Raw genomic sequence first — 27758 nt, 5'->3', positions numbered from 1 at the left:
TAGAGAACCATTAAATATATTGATTTAAATTCCACATCGCCTCCAGGCCCTCATCTAATTCAAGGGCCGCATCGGTATTGTGAAAAACAAAGGGGCACTTGCTCACCATTTTTCGCGATGAGATTGTCCCATAAGTGGAAGTGTGGCGCAAAGCGCATTGGAAGTTCGACATCCCATCCTTAGTCTTCCATTGTAAAGTACAAACGCAGAGGCACAGTGTCCCCTCGCCTCATCTTTCACAATTGATGTTTCAAGAATCCACAGTACCGGGTGCTACCACTCTAAATTCTATCCACAACAATCGGTCTTCAAAGTGGAGCACTCTGGCTGCTGGTGCACACGTGAGGGTGAAGACCACCACCCTTGTTAAATTCAAACGCAAGAAAGGTGCTGCACTCCCGGAGGTTTCTCTTTGTGGTAACCATTTATTTCTTCCAGAGAGCATGAAATCAGACCCCACAACGCGTTTCGACTATCGTCTTCCTCAAGTGGTATCTCGTCTGCATTCACATTATTAGCGCAATCACAGCTTATATATGCGCGAAGCATTCTGGGACATATTTATTATTGCTGGTGCATTCTGGGATTTATAGTTCTCTGATGTGTTCCACCTGGGACTTGTTAGTAAATTGTGACATCATTATTTCCATTTTGGTAATCAGGACGGCTTGATACATTTTCACTTTCAAAACGGCTCCCATGAAGTAGTTTAATTGCCTCATTGCCTTTATCTCCGTGCATCTGCACATTTAACTTTCATGCCGATATTTTAAACAGTATTCACAAGTCGTGTCTATTTATAAATCATCTCAATGTCACAGTGATTATTTCCTTTCCGTTTTCTCTTCTCACGTTCCTAGAGAACCATTAAATATATTGATTTAAATTCCACATCGCCTCCAGGCCCTCATCCAATTCAAGGGCCGCATCGGTATTGTGAAAAACAAAGGGGCACTTGCTCACCATTTTTCGCGATGAGATTGTCCCATAAGTGGAAGTGTGGCGCAAAGGGCATTGGAAGTTCGACATCCCGTCCTTAGTCTTCCATTGTAAAGTACAAACGCAGAGGCACAGTGTCCCCTCGCCTCCTCTTTCACAATTGATGTTTCAAGAATCCACAGTACCGGGTGCTACCACTCTAAATTCTATCCACAACAATCGGTCTTCAAAGTGGAGCACTCTGGCTGCTGGTGCACACGTGAGGGTGAAGACCACCACCCTTGTTAAATTCAAACGCAAGAAAGGTGCTGCACTCCCGGAGGTTTCTCTTTGTGGTAACCATTTATTTCTTCCAGAGAGCATGAAATCAGACCCCACAACGCGTTTCGACTATCGTCTTCCTCAAGTGGTATCTCGTCTGCATTCACATTATTAGCGCAATCACAGCTTATATATGCGCGAAGCATTCTGGGACATATTTTCATGCTCTCTGGAAGAAATAAATGGTTACCACAAAGAGAAACCTATAAATCCCAGAATGCACCAGCAATAATAAATATGTCCCAGAATGCTTCGCGCATATATAAGCTGTGATTGCGCTAATAATGTGAATGCAGACGAGATACCACTTGAGGAAGACGATAGTCGAAACGCGTTGTGGGGTCTGATTTCATGCTCTCTGGAAGAAATAAATGGTTACCACAAAGAGAAACCTCCGGGAGTGCAGCACCTTTCTTGCGTTTGAATTTAACAAGGGTGGTGGTCTTCACCCTCACGTGTGCACCAGCAGCCAGAGTGCTCCACTTTGAAGACCGATTGTTGTGGATAGAATTTAGAGTGGTAGCACCCGGTACTGTGGATTCTTGAAACATCAATTGTGAAAGAGGAGGCGAGGGGACACTGTGCCTCTGCGTTTGTACTTTACAATGGAAGACTAAGGACGGGATGTCGAACTTCCAATGCGCTTTGCGCCACACTTCCACTTATGGGACAATCTCATCGCGAAAAATGGTGAGCAAGTGCCCCTTTGTTTTTCACAATACCGATGCGGCCCTTGAATTGGATGAGGGCCTGGAGGCGATGTGGAATTTAAATCAATATATTTAATGGTTCTCTAGGAACGTGAGAAGAGAAAACGGAAAGGAAATAATCACTGTGACATTGAGATGATTTATAAATAGACACGACTTGTGAATACTGTTTAAAATATCGGCATGAAAGTTAAATGTGCAGATGCACGGAGATAAAGGCAATGAGGCAATTAAACTACTTCATGGGAGCCGTTTTGAAAGTGAAAATGTATCAAGCCGTCCTGATTACCAAAATGGAAATAATGATGTCACAATTTACTAACAAGTCCCAGGTGGAACACATCAGAGAACTATAAATCCCAGAATGCACCAGCAATAATAAATATGTCCCAGAATGCTTCGCGCATATATAAGCTGTGATTGCGCTAATAATGTGAATGCAGACGAGATACCACTTGAGGAAGACGATAGTCGAAACGCGTTGTGGGGTCTGATTTCATGCTCTCTGGAAGAAATAAATGGTTACCACAAAGAGAAACCTCCGGGAGTGCAGCACCTTTCTTGCGTTTGAATTTAACAAGGGTGGTGGTCTTCACCCTCACGTGTGCACCAGCAGCCAGAGTGCTCCACTTTGAAGACCGATTGTTGTGGATATATATATATATATATATATATATATACATATATATATACATATATCCTATATATATATATATCCTTCTTCACTCCCTTAACATAGCAGGAGAACCAGGACACCTCCGATGTGAAAAAAACAATTTATTACAGCAAAAGATCCAACGCGTTTTGGCGACAGCCTTTATCACGGATCATGTATATATATGCAGATTTACACCAAATCACAAAACAACACACTTCTTAGGTAACGATCTAGCGTTCGGCCAAATTTGATGTGATTCCGTTCAGCCATTTTGGCTGGAGTGCTGTTGAAAATTCACTATTGACATTACATGGAAAAATTGCTTTTGTCGGGCCCCTTTTCTTGGCCCCTGCATGATGGCTAGCCTCAAAAGGTACCAGGAAGGAGCTGAGGTTGATGAACTGTTTATGGAATGTTTAGTAAAGATTGGTCAAATAGTGACAAAGTTGCTCCTGTCAATCAAATAGCTTGGTCACACCCAGATGTCATTGTCATTTTGAGCGTTAATTTCTCAAAATCTACTAAACAGATTTACATCAAATCCCCAAAAGACTGCTTTCTAAATAAAGCCCTAGTTTTCTGTCTAGTTTGGTGAAAACTTTTCAGCTTTTTTATTCGTTGTTCAATTTTCCTAAGGAAAACTGCATGGTGTACACGTATTGCGAACCCCTCAACCCATTTTTCTTGCCCCCTGCTTGTTGGATCACCCCAAATCTTTCCAGGAGGGCATGGATCAGACTTTGTTTCAGAAACATGATTCTAACAATAACTACCCAATGGTGACCACCACTGGGTTATATATATATATATATATATATATATAAAATATGAGTTATTATGGCATCTTCAATTTGCAGACCCAGCCGCACACAGCTTTCAGCAGCGCTGACAATAGCAACCAGAGCCCTTGGTACCTGCCTTGGCACTGCAGACCCAACCACAATTTGAGGTGCAGAGGTTGATTCAACTCGTCAATGCTAAAAGATGGTGCTCCGATTGCAAAAGGAGAGATGGTTCCTTGGAATGTACAGGAAGTGGTAGCTGAAAAGCTACAAGGAAGACATAGATATGTTAAGACATTTTCTACAACAATTTCCAGATAGAAGTGTAAAGTAGAACATTGCAATTTCACAAGGATTAGATCCATACAGAGTGATGAAGTATACTAATTTACCGGGACATTCACTGACTTGTTTATCAAAGAAAGTGTGCAGAAACACCTTTCATCACTTCAGAATGCTAGCTGTTCATCACACAAAAATGCAAAATTTAGTTAGGGGACTACTTTGTAAAAACACCTGCCTTGTGTTTAGGAGAAACTAATAGAGTTCTGTTGCATGGTACACTCGTAGAGGTTAAAAAAGTTTGTGAAGATGTTCAGTTTACTTCTTTGGCCCTGAATGAGAGCCTAGAGAAAATGAGGAGTTGGTTTGTGCAGGTCTAGAGTAACAAGACATAGGATAGTAGTACTGAAAATTGTACACAAGAGATTGCAATGTTTAACAAAGTTTTTTTCAGAGAAACCAAACTGTGTTTGTATTTGCTGCACTCACTACAAAAGCCAAACTCACAATGTTGCTGTATTCTCAAAAACTGAGCAGGATAATAGAGATAAGTGACAAGCATTTGGAGTATATTTATTTGTGGAGGAACAGCTTGTTTTGTCAACATGACAAATTAAATGTAAGAATTGCTATTATAAGCTAGAGGACAATAAAATGCCAACCAGAGCAATACATAACAAGTTAGAATTGGTATCAATTCTACAAGAACTTCAACAATTAAATATTTATTAATAAATTCTTATAAGCCATACACCCTTTTGAAAGAATAGCTGGTATGAAACCAAAAACTTGGAACAACAACAGAGTTACAGAAATGCCATAAAGGAAGCATTGTCTAGTTACCCTTAGAGTTTCAATGGAATATTGAAACTGTGGTCATAGAGAGAGATAGTGATGAACCAGTTTTCATTCTAGTAAATGGTGTACCTACGTAAGACAAAAACAAAACTGTCAAGACTCAGTGGATGTTAATAAAGTAGTAAAACAAAAGTTTCATTATACCTTAAAGAAATGTTGATGCTGTTGGAGATATAAGTTGTATGAATGATGAAGCAATTCCATCAAGTGGACAGATTGCAAATGTGGATAGATCCAAATCAGTAGAAATATATGAACACTACAGTATTCATCCACTCAATTCCAAAGACATTATTGGTGATGCTATTGATCTCTTTCAAATTAAACAAGCAAAAGGAGCTCCAATGAGTGGGTGGGAGAAATGTTTAGAGACTTGCTGTTTTCCACAACTATTTCTAATTGGAGTAAGTGGCCGGTATGGTGACTGCCCAATACAAATACTAGAAGCTGAGTACAAGTCAGTTAGAATATATTCAGAGTACTGCAAAAAGACCACATTAAATGGAGGGAACAGGTATACGGAACCTAAGATTCACCGTACCCTCGAAGCATGCTCGTTTGGATTGCATTCAGTGGTCCCCCACATGGTACAATGGCATGTAGCCAACACTGATAGAAAGTAGGTGATTCTTGAGGAACAATTGGACAGAGAGGAGCTAAATCTTGTGGGACTTTATGCTCCAAATGTTAAACAAACACACTTTTTCGACAAATTCACACCCACATTATTCACTAGGCCCTCAATACCGAGCATATGTTGTTGTGACTTTAACTGCATGCCTGATGTTACATTGGACTGGTCTATGGCCCCCATACAATTCACAGCAGGGATAAGAGTGAAGTGTTACTTCAGTCAGTGGCTGACTCAGTGTAGGCTCCACGATGTGTGGAGACTGGGTCACCCACTGGAGCGGGAATATGCTTATTATTCTACGGTCATTGACAGCCGCACCAGACTTAACCTAATTCTATGTATGGCCTTTCTTTGGCCTAGGCTTACGAAGTCAGAATTGTCCACCAAAATACTTTAAGTCTTTGAAGTAAATAAAAAGCCTACTCTGCCTCAGGGCCATGGAGTGGGACTCTCATAAAGTGGTGATGCAGGGCTATTGTCTGACTGCCACATGAGGAGTCCAATGCACGCTACACAACAAATGACTTAAAGTGGAAGCAGAACTACAACCCTTAGAAAGAGAAGTGGCCACCAAAGGTGTAGGGCTCGATCGTCTCAGGCAGCTATGTACCAAACATACAGAGGCAAAGATGAGAGTGGGTGGACATCACTATAAATACCGTCTTACTAGACAGCATGCGGAGGGCAACTGCTCAGGCAGATTGCTGGCATGGCTGTTTAAAACCACACAACAGCATTTGCTAATTGGAATGATCCAGGAAAGTGATGGCTCTCTAGCCACATCCCAAGCAGATATAAACAAAATGTTTTGTGACCACTACTGCACACTTTATGGAGATGCCGATCCACCTAACCCAGATTTAATACAGAGGTTCCTCTCTGACATTACGCTGCTTTGCTTGTCTCTAATACAGAGGGAGGAGCTGGAAGAACCAATTCAATTATCTCAAACTAAAATAACGATCACCCAGATGGCCAGGAACAAAACTTCAGGCACGAATGGGTTGCCAATCAAACATTACGCTCTCTTCTGGAGGTACTGAACAAAGCTCATTCTTGCTTCCTTCCACTGGACTTGCAGCGTGAAGCATTGGCAGTGGTCCTGCCCAATCCAGGAAGTGACCTTTTGGACGTATGGTCTTATTGTCCATTATCCCCACTGAACTTAGACTGTAAGATCCTGGACAAGATTTTAGCTAATAGGCTGATCCCTTGGTGGGGACCTTGGTCCCAGATGGCCAATCGGGAATTATACCGGGTCGAAGTACTTTCCTCAACACCCAGCACTTATTGCAAATTATTCATGATTCATGCCCCAGGAAGCTTATAATAAGGTTGCGGTATCTCTTGATATCGAAAAAACCTTTGCCACCATATGCTGGGACCTTCTAAATAGCCAGGCAACATCACATGGGCTTTGGTGAGAACTTCACTTGGTGGATACGCACTCTATACTTGGGACCTGTAGTCAGGGTACGAACGAGGCAACTGATCTCTGATAGTTTTCCAATTTTCCAATCTTGCGTGGTATGAGACGGGGCTGCCCATTGTCTCCACTGCTCTTCGCAAATTCTACCACTAATGACTACGAGTGCGAGAGTGAGGAATCCTGGAACTCAACACCTATCACATAATCTCGTTATACGCGGATAATGCACCAGTTTTCTTTTGTGATATTGCAACCTCACTACCGCCGATGATACATTTAATAGATTACTTTTGAACGGTATCGAGTCTCAGGGTCAAATGGCCAAATCCTGCCTCTTCCCTATGATACCTATCCCAGAACCATACAGGGACCTCTCTGCAGAATATCGCTTGCAGTGGTGCACCAATACATTCAAATAGCTTGGAGTTCAGATATACCATGCTGATCAATTTAAGGAAGGTAATACGATCGATAAGGAGCTCCCACCCCATGTGGTGGTCATTACCACTATCCCCGATAGGAAGAGTGGTATTTGCCAAACTGTTAATCCTTCCATGCTTATTGTATTATTTTGCTGCCCTATCCATAATCCTTCCCAAAAGCTTCTTCTGGGAGCTGAATGGGCTATTATCACAACTCATATGGGGGTGCAGGGTGCCGAAGAGTGGCCCTCAGAATAGCTCAGCACCCACTTCTGGCGGAGGGAATGAGCACTCCTAACTTCAAATTTTATTATGCAGCAGTCCAGTTACAATGGCCTCTGCGCTGACTGGATGATCAACCAACTGCTGAATGCACAACTGTCCTCTGGTGACTAGATGCGCTGACTGTTTATACCTCATAAATGGATCACACCTGACTACCCCATAAGGGATAGAGTTTGATGATGACGGCGCAAGTGTGTTGGAAAGGACACATTCATGGCCCCACATCTACTATCCCATACTTGCCAACTATCCTATTAATACACTTACCAGGTATAAGGGATGTAGCTAGTCAGTATGACCTGATGCCATGGAGGGATACGTAAATTGACTCGCCAGGCAACCTTTTCCAGGAGGGTTCTTTGATGTCCTTTGAAGACTTCACAGAAGCGTACCAACTGACAGCAGGAAACTTTTTAACATATCAAGCAATCAAACATGTAATCAGGAACACATAAAACAGTGAAATGACAGAAACAGCTCACTCTCTTCCCCTCCAAATATTGCTCACATATGGCAGCGTATGTCGGGCCGTCTCCATTATATATGAGGCCTTCATCTCTAACAACTTAATGAACGTAGACAAAATAGTGACTCGCTGGAAGGAGGTATTACCTCAGCCACTCCTTGCTAGGGGCTGGTTACGAGCACTCCAGGGTCTCAAGGAGGTTTCTCAGAACACATGATTCTGTTATATCCAATTTAATTATGAATATCAAACATACCTCCTCCCAAATTTATTAAAAGAATGTGCCCCACTTCTGTACCATAATGCCTGAGATGTAAATTGGCGCAGGCTGGGTTCTGTCATATGGTGTAGGATTGCCCTCTTTTATACTGAGTGTGGGTTGAAATGACTATAGTGTTGAAGATGCCAGAGCACACCTTGGAGCTTACTCCTGAATGCTGCTTCCTGAGTGTTAGAAATAGGGTTTCTGGTTGGGTAGGGTATGCCCCTGAGCCAGACAGAACCCACCCACTCTAGTCATGGTGAGGGAGTTACACACCCAAGATAACCCCTGGTCTATCCCCTTGGTAGCTTGGAACGAGAAGTCAGGGCTATCCCAGATGCAATGTGTGAAGCGTTTAGGCAACACACATGACACTATCCCAAACACAAAGGAAACACAACACCAAGTTATATAAAAATAAACTGTATTGTACACAATATTGTTAGACCAAACACAACATGACAGTAATACCCTGCTACCCAAGCAGTTGTCAGAACATTACACGGTATGGTTACTTTGCAAAAAGAAGCAGTAGTCACATATAACACACAGGTTACTCATTATTCTGCAACATAAGAAGTAGTCAGGAAAACATTACTACAATAATGCACTTGTCATATCATAATTATAATGCCCATACCAGGAACATTAGAACACATATGGCAAGTCATAGAAACATATTAGCCTAAATGCATTGGTCATAGGAATGTTACTACAATATTGTACAGACATCATAACCCTGAGAAGCATAAAAGCCTGAAATGCCACATTACCTGGAAACAGTGTGGGCAAAACAGGGATGTCCGTGTCCCAACTGTGGAGCCATTCTGCTCCAGTTTCCCCCCTGTGATAATATGGGCTTAATTCTGGCAGGACCAGGGACATGAGTCAAGGGCCACCACCCCGGCCTGCCACGTGTCTTTGATACCCTCTTTAATGGGGTGGTGGGCACAGCAGGAATGGGGGATCTCGATCAGGTCGCCATCCCGCCCACAAGCCAAAAATGTTAGGAGAGGGGCCCAGCAGTGCAGGGAGCCTCCAATGAGACTACTGCCACACCCACAAGGTGCACAGTCTCAAGGTAGAGGGGTAGGGGGTGAGGTAGAACGGGGGGTCTCCGATGAGGCTTCTTCCCCACTGTGCTTCTCACAGCTGCTGGGGGGACCAACAGCAATGGGGGCCCCCGTGAACACAAAAGGGCCCACTTGGCGTGGGGGACCTCCAATGAGGCTTCTGCCCCACCTGTGTTTCACACCCCCTGAAGGGGGGCCGGTGGAGCCGGGAGCCTCTGAGAAGGCTTCCACCCTGCTCAAGCAGCACCCGCACTTGAGGTGGTGCTTGAACCTCGGTGCAGCCCTCCCGGCACGCAGCGGTGAGATCGGGCAACAGTAAGTGCCAGCTGGTGCCCTGAGAGTGCTTCTTGCAGCTAGCTTCGCCCCGGAGGCACTGCTAGGAACCTGCTTGCCCCATTTTTCACTTTGCAGTGCCCTGGGGGCACAGGACAAAGTGCACTTTAGACGGGCTTGAGGATCTCCGAGTGTCTAGGTCGCTGCTGTGACTTCTGCTTACAGGAACCATGGCAAGCACTCTCAAGGTGCTGGGAGAACTCCAAAACACAACACTCTCCAGGCACTGGGTGCACTCCAAAACACACTGCTCTCAAGGTGACAAGATAGCAAGTAGAGAATTTCTCCCTGCACTCCAAGGCAACAAGGGAGAAGTGCTCCTCAGACACTCCACTCCACTATAGGAGCCTTACGGTGCAGTGCAAGCCTTGTGCTGAAAAGCAGCAGTTGCAGGGGGTCAAGGGCAACAGCACCCAGCCCCTGGGGACACACATGAAGTGGAGGGCCCAGCAGACAGACCAGCACAAGGGGTAAGCAGTCAGTGGCAGTTCCGCCTAGTGAACCAGCAGGTCATAGGTCAGACAGCAGCAAGAGTCCAAGGCTGTTCTTGGTGAGTCCCTCAAGCTGCATTCTGTGTGCAGTTCCAAGCATGTTAAAAAGTGTCTCGGTGTGTCTCTTTTTCATGGGAAAATCCCCTGTACGTATACTCAGTTTTACACAGTGTTAACAAAGAGGGGAAGAGGAGGTTCCATCCAGTTACAACTGGTTCCTGGGGTGTCTCCTCTCTCCTCCAACACAGGCTCCAGACATCAGTTGGGGGTAAACGAGTCCTTTGTGTGAGGCCAGGGCACAGCCTTTACAAATGCAAGTGTGCCTGCCTCCCCTTCTCTCAGCCCAGGAAGACCAATCGAAATGCAGATGCACCTCTATGATGCCTCTACCCTCCCGGTGGGGTGGGGTGAGGGAGGAGGGATAAGATGGGAGGTTGAGGGAGTGGTTGTTGAGGAGTACGTCTGCTGGAGTTGGGTGCAGATGCATGGGCAGTGTGCTGATGTGAGGTAGATGGCTGTTGAGTGTCTGAGTTTGTGTCCTTCAGGAGGGGAGACAGACAGGGTTGGAGAGGACACAGAGGATGCATGGATAGTTGTTGTGGAGATGCCTGCTAGTGAGGTGTGTGTGCTGCTTGGTGTGGTGATGGTGGTGGTGCCTGTTGAAGCAGTGCATGCAGGTGTGAGTGTGGACGTGACTGTGAGGGAGGTGGAGGAGGAGGAGGAAGGGGAGACAGAGGAGGCAGTGGATGTGGATGTGTGTGCACCTGTCTGTTGTTTGTGTGAGTGCTTGTGGTATGAATTGTGGTGCCTGTGTTTGACTGTGCCACTGTTGGGTGCTATCATGTGTGCATGCTTGTCTGTATGTGTGCATGGGATGGGTTCAAGTTGAGGAGACTGGGTCTGGGAAGTGGTAGTTTGAGGGGGAAGGTAGAACAGGGATAATGGTTGCCATCAGATAGGAGGCCAGAGCCTGAATCGATCTCTGTTGGTCCGTCAATCCACCATGGATGCCCTCCAGGAATGCATTGTATTGCTGCATCTGGGATGTCAGCCCCTGGATTACATTCACATTGGTTGAATGCCCTACAGAGATGGATCTCAGGAGGTCAATAACCTCCTCACTCGGGGCAGCAGGGTTCACTGGGGCAGGGCCTGAGGTGCCTGGGGTAAAGGACATGCCCATTCTTCTGGATGAGCGGGCACCCAGAAACTTGCTGAGGGGCTTCTGGGAGGGAGGTTCTGGTACGGGGGTAGCGGTTGTACCTGCAGCTGTAGTGCTGACAGAGGTGTCCGCCACCACCAAGGAGCTTCCATCGGAGGAGGAATCAGAGTCTGTGTTATCACCTCCTGTCTCGGCCGTGGTTCTCCCCTCACCCTCCATCCCACTGGTTCCCTCGGCATCGGTGGACTCTGCCTCCTGGGTCCTGTGGGATGCAGCTGCCTCTGTCGACGGTGCCCCTGCTTTTCCACCAGATGATGCTAATGGACAGGATGACAGAAGAAAATAGTGGGAGAGAGAGAAAGGGAGCAATGGGTCAATTACATCACCAAGACCACAGTTGGCATACACAGTACCGTCACACACAGGAATCATGATTGAGCACTATGGCACCCCTTACTCATTGAGAGGCCATCCCCAGCTAGGCCTCTGCGGTCTTCCGTGCCCAGCATCTCAGGTCCACCCACCGTTTCCTGCAGTGGGTGCTCCGTCTGCTGTAAACCCCCAGGGTCCGCAAGTCCTTGGTGATGGCACGCCATAATCCCTTCTTTTGATGGGCTGTGACCCACAGGGGTCACACAGACAGGAGGACAGCATTACACATACAATCCACCTTGTCGCACATATGGCCCACAGATCCCGTTTCCAACTCCATTGGCACACACATTGCATGGCGCCCATCATGTACACTATCACCAGACATCCCCCCAAAATGACACGATACCTGCACAAACATCTACATGCAACCTTCCCACATGCATTGTGCCCAAGGTGTACTCACCTGTTGGTCTGGAGGCCCATACAGCTGTCCATACTGGGGTAGGACCCCATCCACCAAGCTCCCCAACTCCATCAAAGTGAAGGCAGGGGCCCTTTATCCGGTCTCACGGGCCATGGTAGGTTCCAGTCACAGGCCACAGCATCACACGCAGTGTAGGTGTTGTCCTGCGGAGAGTCAGCAATCAAGTGACGATTCAGATGGAAAATGGCGGTCACGTCTGAGCCTGGGTACACTGTCACCACCGCCACTGAACCCCATTGGCCACTGTACTCCATAGAGTCCCATATTAACCAATAAGGAATTGCACTGCAGTGCAAGACCGTCTTCCCCCACGATGCCCAATGCCGGCGGAGTTACCTCACTTCCACCTGTCCCTAGATACAGGACAGGCAGTCACCATTTCATGGTGGTAGACAATTCAGATCTTCCATAACTGCATCATTGCCGAAATTTGCACATACATTGCCATTCCCACTGTCTCATCACACTAATGCTGTATGGGCACTGAGGTGGTGGTTCCATTGTTCAAATTCTGACAGCCTACTCAGTCTTGTGTCCCTTATATACCTACCACTGCGGATGAATAGGAGAAGGAGACAAACCCCCATATACAGATCCCTCTTGGACTTGGCTACACTGGAGGACAGGCACATAATACTCACCTATAGACTGGACAGGGCCACTATCACAGAGCTGTGTGCCCTATTGGAGCCTGACCTGATATCAGCTATCCGTCAATCCACTGGGATTCCCCTTCTTGTGTAGATTCTGTACTCCATTTCCTGGCAACTGGTTCTTTCCAAGGGACAGTGGGGTTGGCAGCAGGAATGTCACAGCTAAGGTTCTCAATCGTGATGGCAATGCAATTGTCTGCCTTGGTGAAGCCTGACATAAAGTCTCAAGCGTACTGAAGAAATTCACACGGGCCATGGTAGGTTCCAGACACAGGTCACAGCAGCACACGCACTGTAGGTGTTATCCTGTGAAGAGTCAGGAATCAAGTGAGAATTCAGATTGAAAATGGTGGTCACATACACAGTGGTGTACACCGTCACCGACACCACTGATCCCCATTGTCCACTGTACTCTATAGAGCTCCATATTAGCCAATGAGGAATTGCATGGCGGTGCACGATCGCCTTCTGCCACAACACCCAATGTTGGTGGAGTTACCTCACTTCCACATGTCCCTAGATACAGGGGAGGCAGTCGCCATTTCATGGTGGTGGACAACATTCACAACTTCCATAACTGGGTCATTGCCAAAAATTGCACATACATTGCCATTCCCACCATCCCATCACATTAATGCTGTATGCACACTGAGGTGGTGCTTGCATTGTTCAAGTTGTGACAGCCTACTTACTCTTGTGTCCCTTAGATACCTACCACTGCGGATGAATAGGAGGAGAAGACAACCCCACGTGTACAGACCCCTTGTGGACTTGGCTACACTGAAGGACAGGCACATAATACTCACCTATAGCTTGGACAGGGACACTATCATAGAGCTGTGTGCCCAATTGGAGCCTGACCTGATATCAGCTACCCCTCATGCCACTTGGATCCCCCCTCTTGTGCAGGTTCTATCAGTGCTCCATTTCCTGGCAATTGGTTCTTTCCAAGTGAGTTTGCTTGGCAGCAGGAATGTCACAGCCAATGTTCTCAATCATGCTGGCAATGGTATTGTCTGCCTTGGTGAAACATATGTGCAGCTACATTGCTTTCCCCCAGGTGTAAGATTTGGCCACTGTGAAGGCAGGATTCTATGCAATGGGACATATACCCAATATTATTGGGGCGATTGACAGTACACATATTACGTTTGTCCTCCCCCCCCACCAGAATGAACAGGTGTTCAGGAATTGGAAGAGTTTCCACTCACTGAGTTTGCAAATGTTGTCCCTGGCAGACCAGTACATCTCCCACGTCACTGCCACTCATCCTGGGTTGATGCATGACACCTTTGTTGTGAAGAATAGCAGCATCCCAAATGTGATGGCTCAACTACAGAGACACAGCGTGCGGCTAATAGGTGAGCCAGAGTCCCCACCCACTGTATGTCAGTGTATGCCTTCAGGTGTTATCCTCATACCATTGTGTAAGGCTAATGTTTGTCCCTCAATACTTGCAGGTGACTTTAGCTACCCAAACCTATCATGGCTCTTGACCCCTGTAAGGAATGCCAGGACAGGGACTGAGAACCATTATAATGATGCACCTGGGTGAATCAGGAGAATAATCTAAAGGACCTTTGCGTCTCCTGAAGGCCAGGTTCAGATGCCTCCATCTGACAGGTGGAGCCCCGTGCTACCCACCTGAGAAGGTCTGCCAGATAGTAGTGGCATGCTGCATGTTGCACAACCTGGCCCTCAGATGACATGTGCCTTTTCTGCAGGAGGAGGAGACTGGAGATGACCCTGTGGCAGCAGTGGACCCTAAGGACAGTGAGGATGAGGAGGCAGAGGATAAGGATGTGGACAACAGAACATCAGTTATACCTCAATACTTCCAATGACACACAGGTGAGACAGTGGAACTGACCATTACTCTGACTATTTATTTTATCTGTGTGGCTGTAGCATGAAGGCGTTTCCTTCCTTTGCATTTCAACTTACTGTGACCTATGGCTTGTCATTTTACAGATATTGGTGATATGACAACAGTGTCCTGATGTGATTACTACAGACAGTTACAGGTCATTGTTTGTATGCTATCATAGTGTTCAGATCATTTTCACTAGATGTGACTGTTCCCATAAATGCACATTTTCAACACATAAAACAGTGTAACTCAAGTATGTGTTCAAGGGTGTTTATTGTAGGGCAAATAATTGAGGGAAAGGTGCAATGGAATGGGATGATGGTAGAGGAAAGTCCAGGGTATTGTTCCAGTCTGTTTGTAGCACAGGTCCAATGTCCAAGGGGCCATAGGAAGGGGAGCAAAGGCAGTTCACAGTGGACAAGGTGACAGGGTAGGACACAAGGGGAACAATCAGAAGATTGTCTCATTTCCTTGTAGTGTTCTTGGTCTTGGCAAGTGTCTCTGGCTTCTGTCTGGGTCGCAGGGAACGTTTGCAGGGTGGTTAACATTCTGCAGGGGGAGGGGAGATGGTTGCCTGTGGGTCCTGTGGCAGGGCCTCCTGCCCACCAGTTGCAGCGGAAGTGGAGGGCTGGTCAATAGACTGGCTAGTGGTAGGGGCCTGCTGCTGTGCTGTCGATTCCCTCATGATGTTGGTCCTTGTCTGCCAGCACCCCTACAATGGAGATCATTGTGGTGTTGAGGGCCTTCAAGTCCTCCCCGATCTCCTGATAGTGATCCTCCTGCAGCCGCTTGTTCTCCTACTTGTTGGTAAGGATCTGGCTCATTGTGTCCTGGGATTGTTTTAGGCCCCTAGGATCTTTGTGAGTGCTTCCTGGAGAGTCGGTTCCCTGAGCCTGTCCTCCCCCTTGCGCACAATGGTCCTCCCAGTGTCCCTGTTGCCCTGTGTCCCCTGAACAGTGTGCCCACTGCCACTGAGCCCATGTCCCTGATTGTCTTGAGGGCGAGGTGTGGACTGAGGTCCCTGTACAGGTGGGCACAGTGCTGATTGACGTGTCCTGGGGACAGAGGTGTGCGGACGCTGGATGGGAGCTGTGGTGTTGGATACTGATGGGAAAGGCTCTCTGGTTGACTGGGAGTGGGCTGGGGTGACTGACTGACCCTTGATCCCTGATGGGCTAGGTAGTTCATCCAAATCCATAAGTCCAGAGTTACTGTCATTACTGGGGACATCTTCTGTTCGGGGACTGGTTTGTCATGGCACCTCCTCTCCACTGACATTGGATGGGGCACCTGTGGGGATGTAAGTGATGTATTATGCTTCATGTCTGTAACATATTGAACATCCCTAGCTTTCCCTCTATCGTTGCTGTTGCCCTGCCACCTTTGTATGTCTATGGTGATGTATTGTGGGATTGTTAGTTCCCCTATGCTGTGCATGCTTTTATGATGGGCTCCCTGCAGGGCTGGGAGGGCAGTCCATGCATTGGTATAGCATGCAGGGCTTGGCATTGGGGTTAGTCAGATGTGTAGGTGCAGAGTGTGGGATGGAGTGGAGTGATGGGAGTGAGAGTGAGGGGGTGAGATGGCATGCAGGTATGGGGGTGATAAGTAGCAAATTGTGACTCACCAGTTTCCAGTCCTCCGGCTATTCCAGTGAATCCCTCAGGATGCAGTGGTGCAAAGACTTGCTCCTCCCATGCTGTGAGCTGTGGGGGAGGAGGTGGGGGTCTACCGCCAGTCCTCTGTATGGCGGCTGGTGCCTTGCTGCCACGGAACATACCTTCTTCCTTAGGTCGTTCCACCTCTTCCTGATGTCGTCCCTTGTTCTTGGATGCTGTCCCACAGCATTCACCCTGTCCACAATTCTCCCAAATAGCTCCATCTTCCTGGCAATGGATATTTGCTGTACCTGTGCTCCAAACAGCTGTGGCTCTACCCAAACTATTTCCTCCACCAAGAAGCGCAACTCCTTATCTGTGAAATGCGGGCGCCTTTGTGGGGACATGGGTGTTGTGTGATGTGTGTAGGTGTGAGGGTGTTGGGTAATGTGGTTGGGTGTGTGAAGTGGGGTGCATGAGGGATGTATGGTTATATGTGGTATGTGTGTGTCTAGTTGTCGCAGTGGCCTTGGTGTCAGTCTCGTGGCAGTAATTTGTATTCGTAAAGGGTTGTGGGTAATGTGGGTGTGTGTTTTATAGTGCTGTGGGTGTGGTGTGTGTATTAGTGTCAGGTGTGTGTTTTTCGTATTGGCCACTGTTGCGTAGTTTAGTATATGGGTGTCCATTCTTAGCGCGCCGGTGTGTACCGCCAATCGTTTACCGCCATTGAATGTCTGTTGTGGTGATTTGTGTGTCATGATGGGTGGGCGTTGTTTTGTTGGCGTAATGGTATGGGTGTTGGTACCGACACTTTAACACTGACCTTTGGGCTGGCGGATTTGTATATGTGGTAGTATTCTGTCGGATTGGTGTGTATGTGTCATAATTTGGTGAATGGATGTTCGCCTCTGCGGCGGTATCTTGGTGGCCATAATCGTGGTGGTAAGCGGGATTTACCGTCAATGTCATGTTGATGGTCTATATGTTGTACATTGACTAGATACGTTTTTTATGTTTTAAAAAGAAAATAGAGTACATTTAGAAAAATGAAATGAAAAAACAAAAAGACAAAAAATCCAAAATAATTTGAACAATACATAATATTATAAATCAAATATAAAATAACTCAATAAATTAAAAAAAGCTAAACCTTACACATATATCATACTTTAGAAATACATTTTTTTTAAACCTTGGAAATTCACTGAAAAAAACAAAAATTACAGGGATGTTATAGTTAGGAAATAGATTTTTTTTTTAAAAACCTAGAAATTCACTATAAAAAATGACAGGGACATCATAGTAAAGAAAATAGAATTTAAAAACCCTTAGAAATTCACTGAAAAAAACAAAAGTTATAGGGGCTAACGAGTTTTCCTCATCCTTTGCATAATTTGAAAATATCTTCTTTTCTTCTTTTCTGAGGTCGATGGGATCTTTTGACCTAGTGAAGAATGTGGTAACCATGCACACTCAACTCCCTTCCAAACAAAAAATTTAAACACCATGACCCATGTGGCCAAGGAAGAATACTGCACTCAAAGTAAAAGTTTCAAAACTTTATTGATAACCACAAAGCCAAAGTCACGTAAATAATGCGCAAAATCAGATTGCAAAGATAAATGAACACCATAGACTGACCAAATTTACAAAAACACGTTTAATCTACTCAACATCATCACCATTAGACATTCTAGAATAATATTGCATGTTAATAAAGCGGTTACTTGTGAGACGGAAGCATGTTTCAATTCAACCTGAGAATACATTAGTTTAATCAACTGCAAAGGTTCAGAATTCATTGGAACATAGGTTCTCCCTGCTACTTCCCAAATTAGGACAAGCATGTGTGGGAGCGGGGGCAAATGTAAAAAAAAAAAAATAATAATTAGGAAAAGCTTTATTTTGGACTAAGTTAAACTAGCTAAAACAAAGAGGCAGGTGTCAGCATGCTAACTCTACTCAGAAAAGCAGATCAGGGCAAAATAATATTGATCTTAGAATATACCTCTCCTAGGAACAGCAATCAATTCGGTTTTGTCAGCAAGGCACATAGATCATTAACAAAGTCCCATAAACGCACCATCAGGGGGAAAAGTGCAAAACACGGGTTGCACATGGAAATCAGAAGCACCCAAGGGGACAAGTTAACAGAACAATATTCAAAAGAGGACTAACACTGAAACTTACAAGTCCTTCCCTTACTTGGAATTACTCAAATCAGTTTGATTGGTCCATTTGATGAGTTCACATAACGCAAAAGGGACAATATCCAATTAGAATTATGGCAGAAATCAAATTTGAAACATTAAGAAACTCCCAGGCTTGGTGTGAAGTCATCTCTCCTTTCTGTGTGACTGTAATAATTTAACAATTTATATATCAATTGTTGTAATCCACATTCCTTCCATTGGCACAAGACAATTTTCTCCTTTCTCACGAGAACAAGTCTTCAAAGCAATAGTGCTACTCTCCTTTCAGTCATCAGGTTCCACTGTTGAATAACCCAAGGACACAGCTGTATAAGGCTTACACATAATAACATAGGTCTCTTTACTGATCATGTGAAACAACCTAGTGGAAAAAGATGATGTTAGATAGAAAGAAATGACTCAACAAATATACATGACTGCAATATGAGGCCTTGTTATGCTAACACAAGAAATATAATGCAATAATATCACCATTAGTAAAACACACATAATATGCAAACACATGAATTCAATATTAATAATAATATATCATCAGAATATGGAAAAGCATTTCATTAATAATTGTGATCTTTGTTAAAGCATCACATTAAGTATGACAGAGACATGCATTTATTTTTCTGCACATCTGTAATTTTATACTACTAAATCATGAATCATCATAAATCAAATTACAGTAATTTCTACTACTAATAATTCATTTTAATGATTAAAATATCTTTTAACATTGTTTTAGACCATGTTAACACATTGTCAGTTCTGGTAGGCACAGCGACTGCCAAATATATAAACCTGAACACTTTTAAATTACGTATCAGTGCAGCTTTTTCTCTAGGTTAGGCTTTTAAACACGAACATAAATCACACCAAATGCTGTTTTTTGGTGCACTAAAAGCATTACTAAAATTATCGCTAGAACAGTCCTTCCTCTGATGGCAAAATATGCATTCATAAATAGGACACTCTATTTCAATGCGACAACTCAAAGCCTGGTGGTCTGATAACGTGATGGCCTTCGTCCATGAAAATTCTCAATTCTCTTCAGGTTCTTGTAATAACTGCTCCTCGTTTTCTCCATTTCAATCTCATCCCTCCTCTGTTTACTCTCACCTCTTTCTACTTTCCAGAATCTCTATAGCTTGTAAAATCCAAGTGCAACTATAGCTCACAATTTAGCAATCAACAAAGGGCTCAGGACCATTCTCACAATCCCCCTTTCCAAATCTCCAAACCATGATCCAATATCAGCAAATCCATTACCTATTGTCTCCCAGATGCCTGTCTCCTTTAGGTCTTTTAGTTCATTTTTCTGGTTTGTCATGTTTGATAAGAATTTTATTTTCTCCTTACTGTTATCTGGTATAAACGTGCAACAATGTTGCGTCTGTAAACTTTGCAAACTTCACCTTCCTTCCCTAATAAGATGTCTAATGCAAGACGATTTTGCAAAACCATTGATCTCATAGCATCTATTTCCATATCCATGAGCAACATTGCTCCGGCATAATCCGTAGACATATTATCTACAATTGTTGACAACTTTCTAATCTTGATATCATTCAAGATCATATCAACTGACGGAATAAAGGCATCAAATATATCACCTGTAATCTCTGTGCACTAGCTTCTCTTCTTGTCCTGGATTTAAGGCTCTCCTTCCAGAATGTATTGTCATAATTGTCCACATGGTAGATTTTCAGAAAAACTACCCCACAATAATGTACCATATCAGCCTTTCGTCAGCTTGTAATAGGCATTTTCCCACAAATGAAATAAACACCTGGTAGGCAGGATCCTGTCCATTTAACATAAAGTTGCAAATACTCTTAAACAAAAACACATCTACATTCAACAGTCCCTACAAATTGTATGTCAGTCTTTGACTGCGGCCTATGTATACATAGCTTCCCTACATGTTGCCAATCTAAAACTAAGCGTCCTTATGTATCACCACCTGTAAGACAGGTGACATATTTCTGCAAATCCTGTTAAACTATTGCTTTTTCTAGTTTGTTTTTCATTGCTTTTCTCCCATCATCCACTTGGTATATGAAATCTTTCTCAACTTGTGTGAGAATGCAGGTCAAATGAATCTTGTGTGCATGAGCAGTTCCAAAAGTTAATGTTGGCTCAAAGAAACCTCCCACTATATCAATATTTTTAGCTTTAGGAATACTACTCAGATGCTAGTTAATAGGCACAAAGGAAAAGACAAGGTCAAAATAAGAATAGAAATATTGTATATATTCTTGGTTATACAATTGGTTTAGTTAAAGACTACAATTGATACCATATGTTGAAGGTAAACTTTGATATGTGATTCCTTCCTGCACTGATGAAGGGATCTGTGTACACAAATAACGGTTACTCACAACCATTGTTTCAATGTATTCATACTGTAAACTGTGGTATACATTTGAAGACAAATCTCCCTTCGATTAAAGTTCTAATCATGGCATCTCTGCGCATGTGTACATGACCATGATAATACTTTGGCATTGATGGTAACAAACTTTTTGGCAACACTGCTTTCCCCTCACTGGAAACCCAAAGATCATCTTCATCTCTGTGAACACAGCCTACTCTAATCCAATCTCTGCACTCCTCTTCAGTCACTTCTTCCTGCAATCTCTTTACCTCATCTCAGGTATCAATTGTTGTCATCAAGAAACTTTGGTTTGTCTCACTGGTGCTACTTCCTTCGCTCCATTCCTCATTAAAGGATGTTCTATGTGTGCACAATATCAGACCACTTGGTCAGCATAGGCATTACCTAACGAGATGTAATCACTTGACCTTTGGTGTGCTGCACATTTCACAACTACAATTTTCATAGGAAACTGTACTGCTTTCAACAATTGATATACTCTGGCCCTCATTATGACATTGGCGGCAAATGCCGCCTACCGCCGCGGCGACAGCTGGCAACATACCGTTGCCCTGGCTACCTATCGTCCATGGAATTATGACCGTAGCCTGAATTCCGCCAGAAGGCTGGCAGTATTCTGGCAACAGTCATGGTGGTGGACGGCGGTAAGGTGGCGCTGTTGCCAGCAACAGCACCACGCCAGCAAAACACTGCCTACTGTATCATGTTCCATGATACGGCCTGGTGGTGTTTTGCTGTCGGACGCTGCTGCTGGCAGCAGCGCCGCGTCCCGTCTCCTGATGGAGGACCCCCTGCAAGCAGGTAAGTCGGGTTCTCTGACAGAAGAGGGGGGTGGGGAATGTTGTGTGCGTGTGTGGGTGTGTATGGGACTGTGTTTGCATGCATGAATGTGTAATGCATGTGTGCATGAGAGGGTGTGTGTGTACATGCATGTTGTGTCATGTGATTGCGTGTTTGCTTGGATGTATGTTCGTGAGTGTTGCTCTGAGAGTGTATGAATGTATGCATGCTTGGGTGAATGTGTGTAAGCGTGTGTGTATGGGTGTGTATGTAGTTGCATGTATGTGTGTATATGTGGGGGGCAGGGGAGGACTATGGGGAGGGGGAGGGGGAGGGGGAGAGGGAGACCCCTAGCAGTGCCAGGGAAGGAATTCCCTGGCACTGATACTGCCTACCGCCATGGTTTATATGGAGGTACAAAAACCACGGAAACCATGGTGATGGGTGGGGTCAAAGTGCCATGGGCGGCCTAGTGAAGGCTGCTGGGCTGGAGACTGCAGTCTGCTGCCTGGCGGTCGTTACCGCTGTGACGGTCGGTGTGTTAACTTGGTGGTTTGGTTTTGGCCAAACCGCCAATGTCATAATAGTATAGGTATCTACCGCCAGCCATACCTCCACTATTGCACCGACCGCTAGGGTCGTAATGACCCCCTCTGTCATCATTTCGGATGGGTGATCCAGAAGAGGTCATAAAGCCTCGATGGAAACATAACTGTCCGAAATCATGAACAACACCAACATCATGTTGACTATCCATTAACATAGTCACTTTAAGCTGTTCAGAAACTCAGCATGGTGTAGCAAGAGTCACCAATTAGGCTAGTAAGGCAGAAAAGACTGCTTGAAGCCATAAAGCTTCTTTCACTCCTGAGATTGTGCAAACTGCATAACCAGCACTCAGAGTTTCATCATTATCTCTTAAATAGGAGCCATCAATGAACATGACATAAGCCCTCATTATGACAATGGCGGTAAATCCAGGTTACCGCCACGGTAACGGCCACCAATATACCGTCGCGGAGGCGAACATCCGTTCGCCATATTATAACACACACCAAACTGACAGAATACTGCCACAAAAACATATCTGCCAGACCAAAGGTCAGTGTTAAATTGTCGGTACTACCACCCATACCGTTACACCAACAAAACAACACCCACCACATTATGACCCACAAATCACAATGGCGGACATTCAACAGCGTTAAACCATTGGCAGTACACACCAGCGCAGTCTGAATGGCCACCCAAATACAAAACCACACAACATTGGCCAATACCAAAATCACACACCTGACACTGATATACACACAACACACCCACCCACAGCATCATAAAACACACAGCCACATTACCACCAACCCTTTACAAACACAAAAAATTGCCACAAGACAGAACGAATATCACAGAGACAACTACACACACACACCACAAACACCCATTCATCCATCACGCATCCCACACCCCACCACATTACTCAATACCCTCTGCACAAAATGCACAACACCCATGCCCCACTAAAGCACCCCCGTTTCACTGATGAGGAGTTGCGGGTCATGGTGGAGGAAATAGTCAGGGTGGAGCCACAGCTATTTGGAACACAGGTACAGCAGATGTACATTGCCAGGAAGATGGAACTATGGGGGAGGATCGTGAGCAGGGTGAACGCCGTGGGACAACATCGCAGAACAAGGGACGACCTCAGGAAGAGGTGGAACGACCTACGGGGGAAGGTATGTTCTGTGGCAGCAAGGCACCAGCTCACCATCCAGAGTACTGGCGGTGGACCCCCACAGCTGACAGCAAGGGAGAAGAAAGTCTTGGCAATACAGCATCCTGGGGGACTCACTGGAGTAACAGGAGGACTGGACACTGGTGAGTCAATATTTCCTACTTATCACCCCCATACCTGCATGCCATCTCACCCCCTCACCCTGACTCTCATCACTCAACTCCATCCCTCACAGTGCACCTACACATGTGACCATCCCCAATGCCTAGGCCTGCATGCCATAGAAATGCATGGACAGCCCTCCCAGCCCTGCACGTACACCCATCACCAAAGCATGTACGGCATGGAGTACTAACAATCACACAATATATCACCATTCACAAACAAAGGTGGCAGGGCAACAGCAAAGATAGAGGGGAAACTAGGGATGTACAATATGTCACAGACATGAAACATGAATACATCACTTACATCCCCCAGCCATTCCCAGCGGCGAGGAGGTGCCATGACTATCCAGCCCCCCAACAGAGGATGCCCCCAGTGATGACAATAACTCTGGACAGGATCTGGATGAACTTCCTGGCCCATCAGGGACCACTGGTCAGTTGACAACTACAGCCCACTCTGGTTCACCACAGAGCCTCCTCCCTCAGAATCCAACATCACAGCACCCACCAAGCACCCACCAAACATCCCCAAACCTCTGTCCCCAGGACACGTCAATCAGCAGTGAACCAACCTGTACAGGGACCCCAGCCCACACCTCACACCCAAGACAATCAAGGACTGGAGTCAGTGGCATTGAGAACACCGTTCAGGGCACACAAGAACAGGGGGTCAGGGACACTGGGAGGACAGCTGTGTGCCAGGAGGAGGACAAACCCAGGGAGCCGACTCTCCAGGAGGCACTCACTAATGTCCTGGGGCTTACCAACAATCCCAGGACCAGATGGGCCAGATCCATACCAACATGCAGGATAACAAGCGGCTGCAGGAGGTACACCATCAGGAGATGAGGGAAGAATTGCAGGCCATCAACACCACCACGGTCTCCATAGCAGGGGTGCTGCCTGCTCATGAGGGAATGGACAGCACACCAGTCAGCCCCTACCACTAGCCAGTCTACTGACCAGCCCTTCACATCTTCTGCAGCTAGTGGACAGGAGGTCCTGCCACAGGACCCACAGTCAACGAGCACCCCTCACCTTGCAGAAGGTGAACCTCCCTGCAAACGTTCCCTGAGACCCAGACAGAAGCCAGAGACACTTGCCAAGACTGAGACCACAGCCAGGAAATGAGACCCTCCTGAATGTCCCCCTTGTGTCCCACCCTATCACCTCGTCCACTCTGGACTGCCTTTGCTCCCCTTGCTATGGCTCCTTTGACACTGGACCTGTGCTACAAACAGACTGGAGCAATACCCTGGACTTACCTCTACCATCACCCTATTCCAGTGCACTTTTCCGTCTATAATTTGCACTAAAATAAACACCCTTGAACACAACTCGAGTGATAGTGTTTTATGATATAAAAATATACAATTGCATCTTGTGCAAAAGATCTGAACACTGTGATAGCTTACAACTAATGACCTGTAGCTGGCTGTACTCATCACATCAGTTACAGTTGTTATAACACCAACACCTGCAAAATGAGAAGGCATAGGTGGCAGTCAGTTGAGAAGCAAAGGAAGTGAATGCCATCTTGCTACAGCCACGCTGAAAACATCAATAGTCAGAGTAATGGTCAGTTCCATTGTCTCAACTGATGTATAACTGATGTTCTGTTGTCCACGTCCTCATCCTCTGCCTCCTCATCCTCACTGTCCTAAGGGTCCACTGCAGCCACAAGGGCCATTTACAGTCTCTTCCTCCTGCAGATAAGGCACATGTCGTCTGAGGGTCAAGTTGTGCAACATACAGCATGCTACTACTATCTGGCAGACCTTCCCGGGTGAGTAGCACAGGGCTCCACCTGTCAGATGGAGGCATCTGAACCTGGCCTTCAGGAGGCGCGAAGGTACATTCGATGATCCGCCTGCTTCACCCATGTGCATCATTATACTGATTCTTAGCCCCTGTTATGACATTCCTCACAGGGGTCAGGAGCCACGATAGGTTTGGGTAGCCAGAGTCACCTGCAAGTATTGAGGGACAAACATTAGCTTTGCACAATGGTATGGGGATAACTCTTGAAGGCATATACTCACAAACATGGGGACTCAGGCTCACCTATTAGCCACTCCCTGTGCCTCTGTAGTTGTGCCATCATATTTTCGATGATGCTATTCCTCAGGACAAAGGCGTCATGCACAGACCCAGGACATTTGGTAGTGACGGGGGAGATGTACTGGTCAGCCAGGCACACCATTTGGACATTGAGTGAGTGAAAACTCTTCCAATTCCTGAACACCTGTCAATGGGGGGACAAATGCAATATGTGTTCCGTCAATCGCCCCAATAATGTCAGGTATATGTCCCATTGCATAGAATCCTGCCTTCACAGTGGCCATATCTTCCACCTGGGGGAAAGCAATGTAGCTGCACATGTGTTTGACCAAGGTAGACAAAACCCTTGCCAGCACTATTGAGAACATTGGCTGTGACATTCCTGCTGCCAAGCCCTCTGTCACTTGGAAAGAACCAGTTGCAAGGAACGGGAGCACTGATAGAACTTGCACAAGAGAGGGGATCCCCGTGGGATGACAGATAGCTGATATCAGATAAGGCTCCAATTGAGCACACAGCTCTGTGATAGTGGCCCTGTCCAGTCTATAGGTGAGAATTATGTGCCTGTCCTCTAGTGTAGCCAAGTCCACGAGGGGTCTGTACATGGGATCTTGTCTCCTCCTCCTATTCATCCACAGTGGTAGGTATCTAAAGTACACAAGAATGAGTAGGGTGTCACAATTTGAACAATGGAACCACCACCTCAGTGCACATAGAGCATTAATGTGATGGGTCAAAAGGAATGATAATGTATGTGCAATTTATAGCAATGACACAGTTATCGATTATCTGTCTGTTGTCCACCACCATAAAATGGAGACTACCTATCCTGTATGTAGGGACAGGTGGAAGTGAGGTAACCGCCTTTTTGAAAGGAAAAATACCAGCAAAGGATATGGTTTGGCTTAAGATTGAAAGAATGACCCAAGAGCCCAAACAATGAGTACATGCCTTTTGCAAGAGATTTTTGCACGTGTTTAAGCAACATAGTGGATTGGAGACTCTGAAACCCAAAGATTTGGAAATCTTTGTGTCTAGGTTTGTGATGGTATTGAAACCTGAGCTTGATGATTCATCAGCACTTGATTTTTTTGCAGAGAAAGTCAATTGATGAAATATTGAGGTATGTGAAGTATTTCAGCAATGAAATGGAGATGAAACAGAAGTGACAGAAAGAAAAGTTAATGGTGGCACAGATGAAAGCAGCACGGAGAGTAGTTCAGAGTCAACCTTTTTTAGGCAATGTTGGTCCCATGCAAGTAGTGTATCAGCAGGTAACACCAATGATGCGTGGCTGAAATGGATTTCCACAAAATGGTAGAGGACATAGGCCCTCATCATGACCTTGGCGGTCCGAAGACCACAAGGCCACTGTGACCGAAGCCAAACCGCCGAGTCTCCACCCATCCCACCACATTATCGCTATCCGCAGAGCTGGAGGTGACCAACTCCAGCACAGCAGATGGTGTGATACAGCTAGTGATATCACGAGACGGGAGACTGCCAGCATTTTTCTGGCGGTCACACTGCCAGAAAAATCTGGGGGTCTTGCACACTTATGATAGGAATAACCATTCCTATCACCTAGATACACTTGCACACATGTCCACATACCCACACACATGCACTCACGCTCTTCTACACACAAACACATCCCCACTCACGACGCAGTTGTGACATATACACACACAATCACTACCACACGCAGACACACACCCATGAACACTCCTCCCTCCCCCGCATTTACGACATTCACACTCACACACACGCACACACACATACACAACCTCCCCAGTCGGATGATCCACTTACCTTGTTTGTTGTGGAGGTCGTCCGGAGGGGGACGGGTCCTGGCGCTTCCACCGCCAGCAGCGCCTCACCATCTGGACACCGCCACACCATACTATGGGTTTTAATATGGTGTGCGGTCTCTTTTTGGTATGGCAGTACTGGTGGCGGTACCACCTCTGCACTGCTGACTGCCAGCACAACTAGTCTTAGAATTTCACCCGATTTGTTTGTGCTTAGTCCCAGACAAAATGTGAATCAGGTCCCAAATGTTAATCAAGATTTTTCTCAGAATCAGTGTCTGTTCCAACAGTTCCCTATGTTCGAAGCGTTTGAGGACTTTGTTCCTGAGATGATGTTAAGATGGTGCCTGAGGGGGGAAGAAGATTGCATGCTTGGCGCAGTTTTAGAGGTAGACCAGAGTGGTCCATTCATGGATGGTGAGGTTAATGGCCACTAGGGGCGGGCAGAGTTTGTGGAGTTCCACTATGCAGAATTCCATGGAGTGAAAAAAAACTCTGCTTGACCCAGCATGAACAGGGGA

This window comes from Pleurodeles waltl, chromosome 5, assembly GCF_031143425.1.
Source record: "Pleurodeles waltl isolate 20211129_DDA chromosome 5, aPleWal1.hap1.20221129, whole genome shotgun sequence".
Taxonomy (NCBI): Eukaryota; Metazoa; Chordata; class Amphibia; order Caudata; family Salamandridae; genus Pleurodeles; species Pleurodeles waltl.
This window is presented reverse-complemented; position numbering follows the sequence as displayed.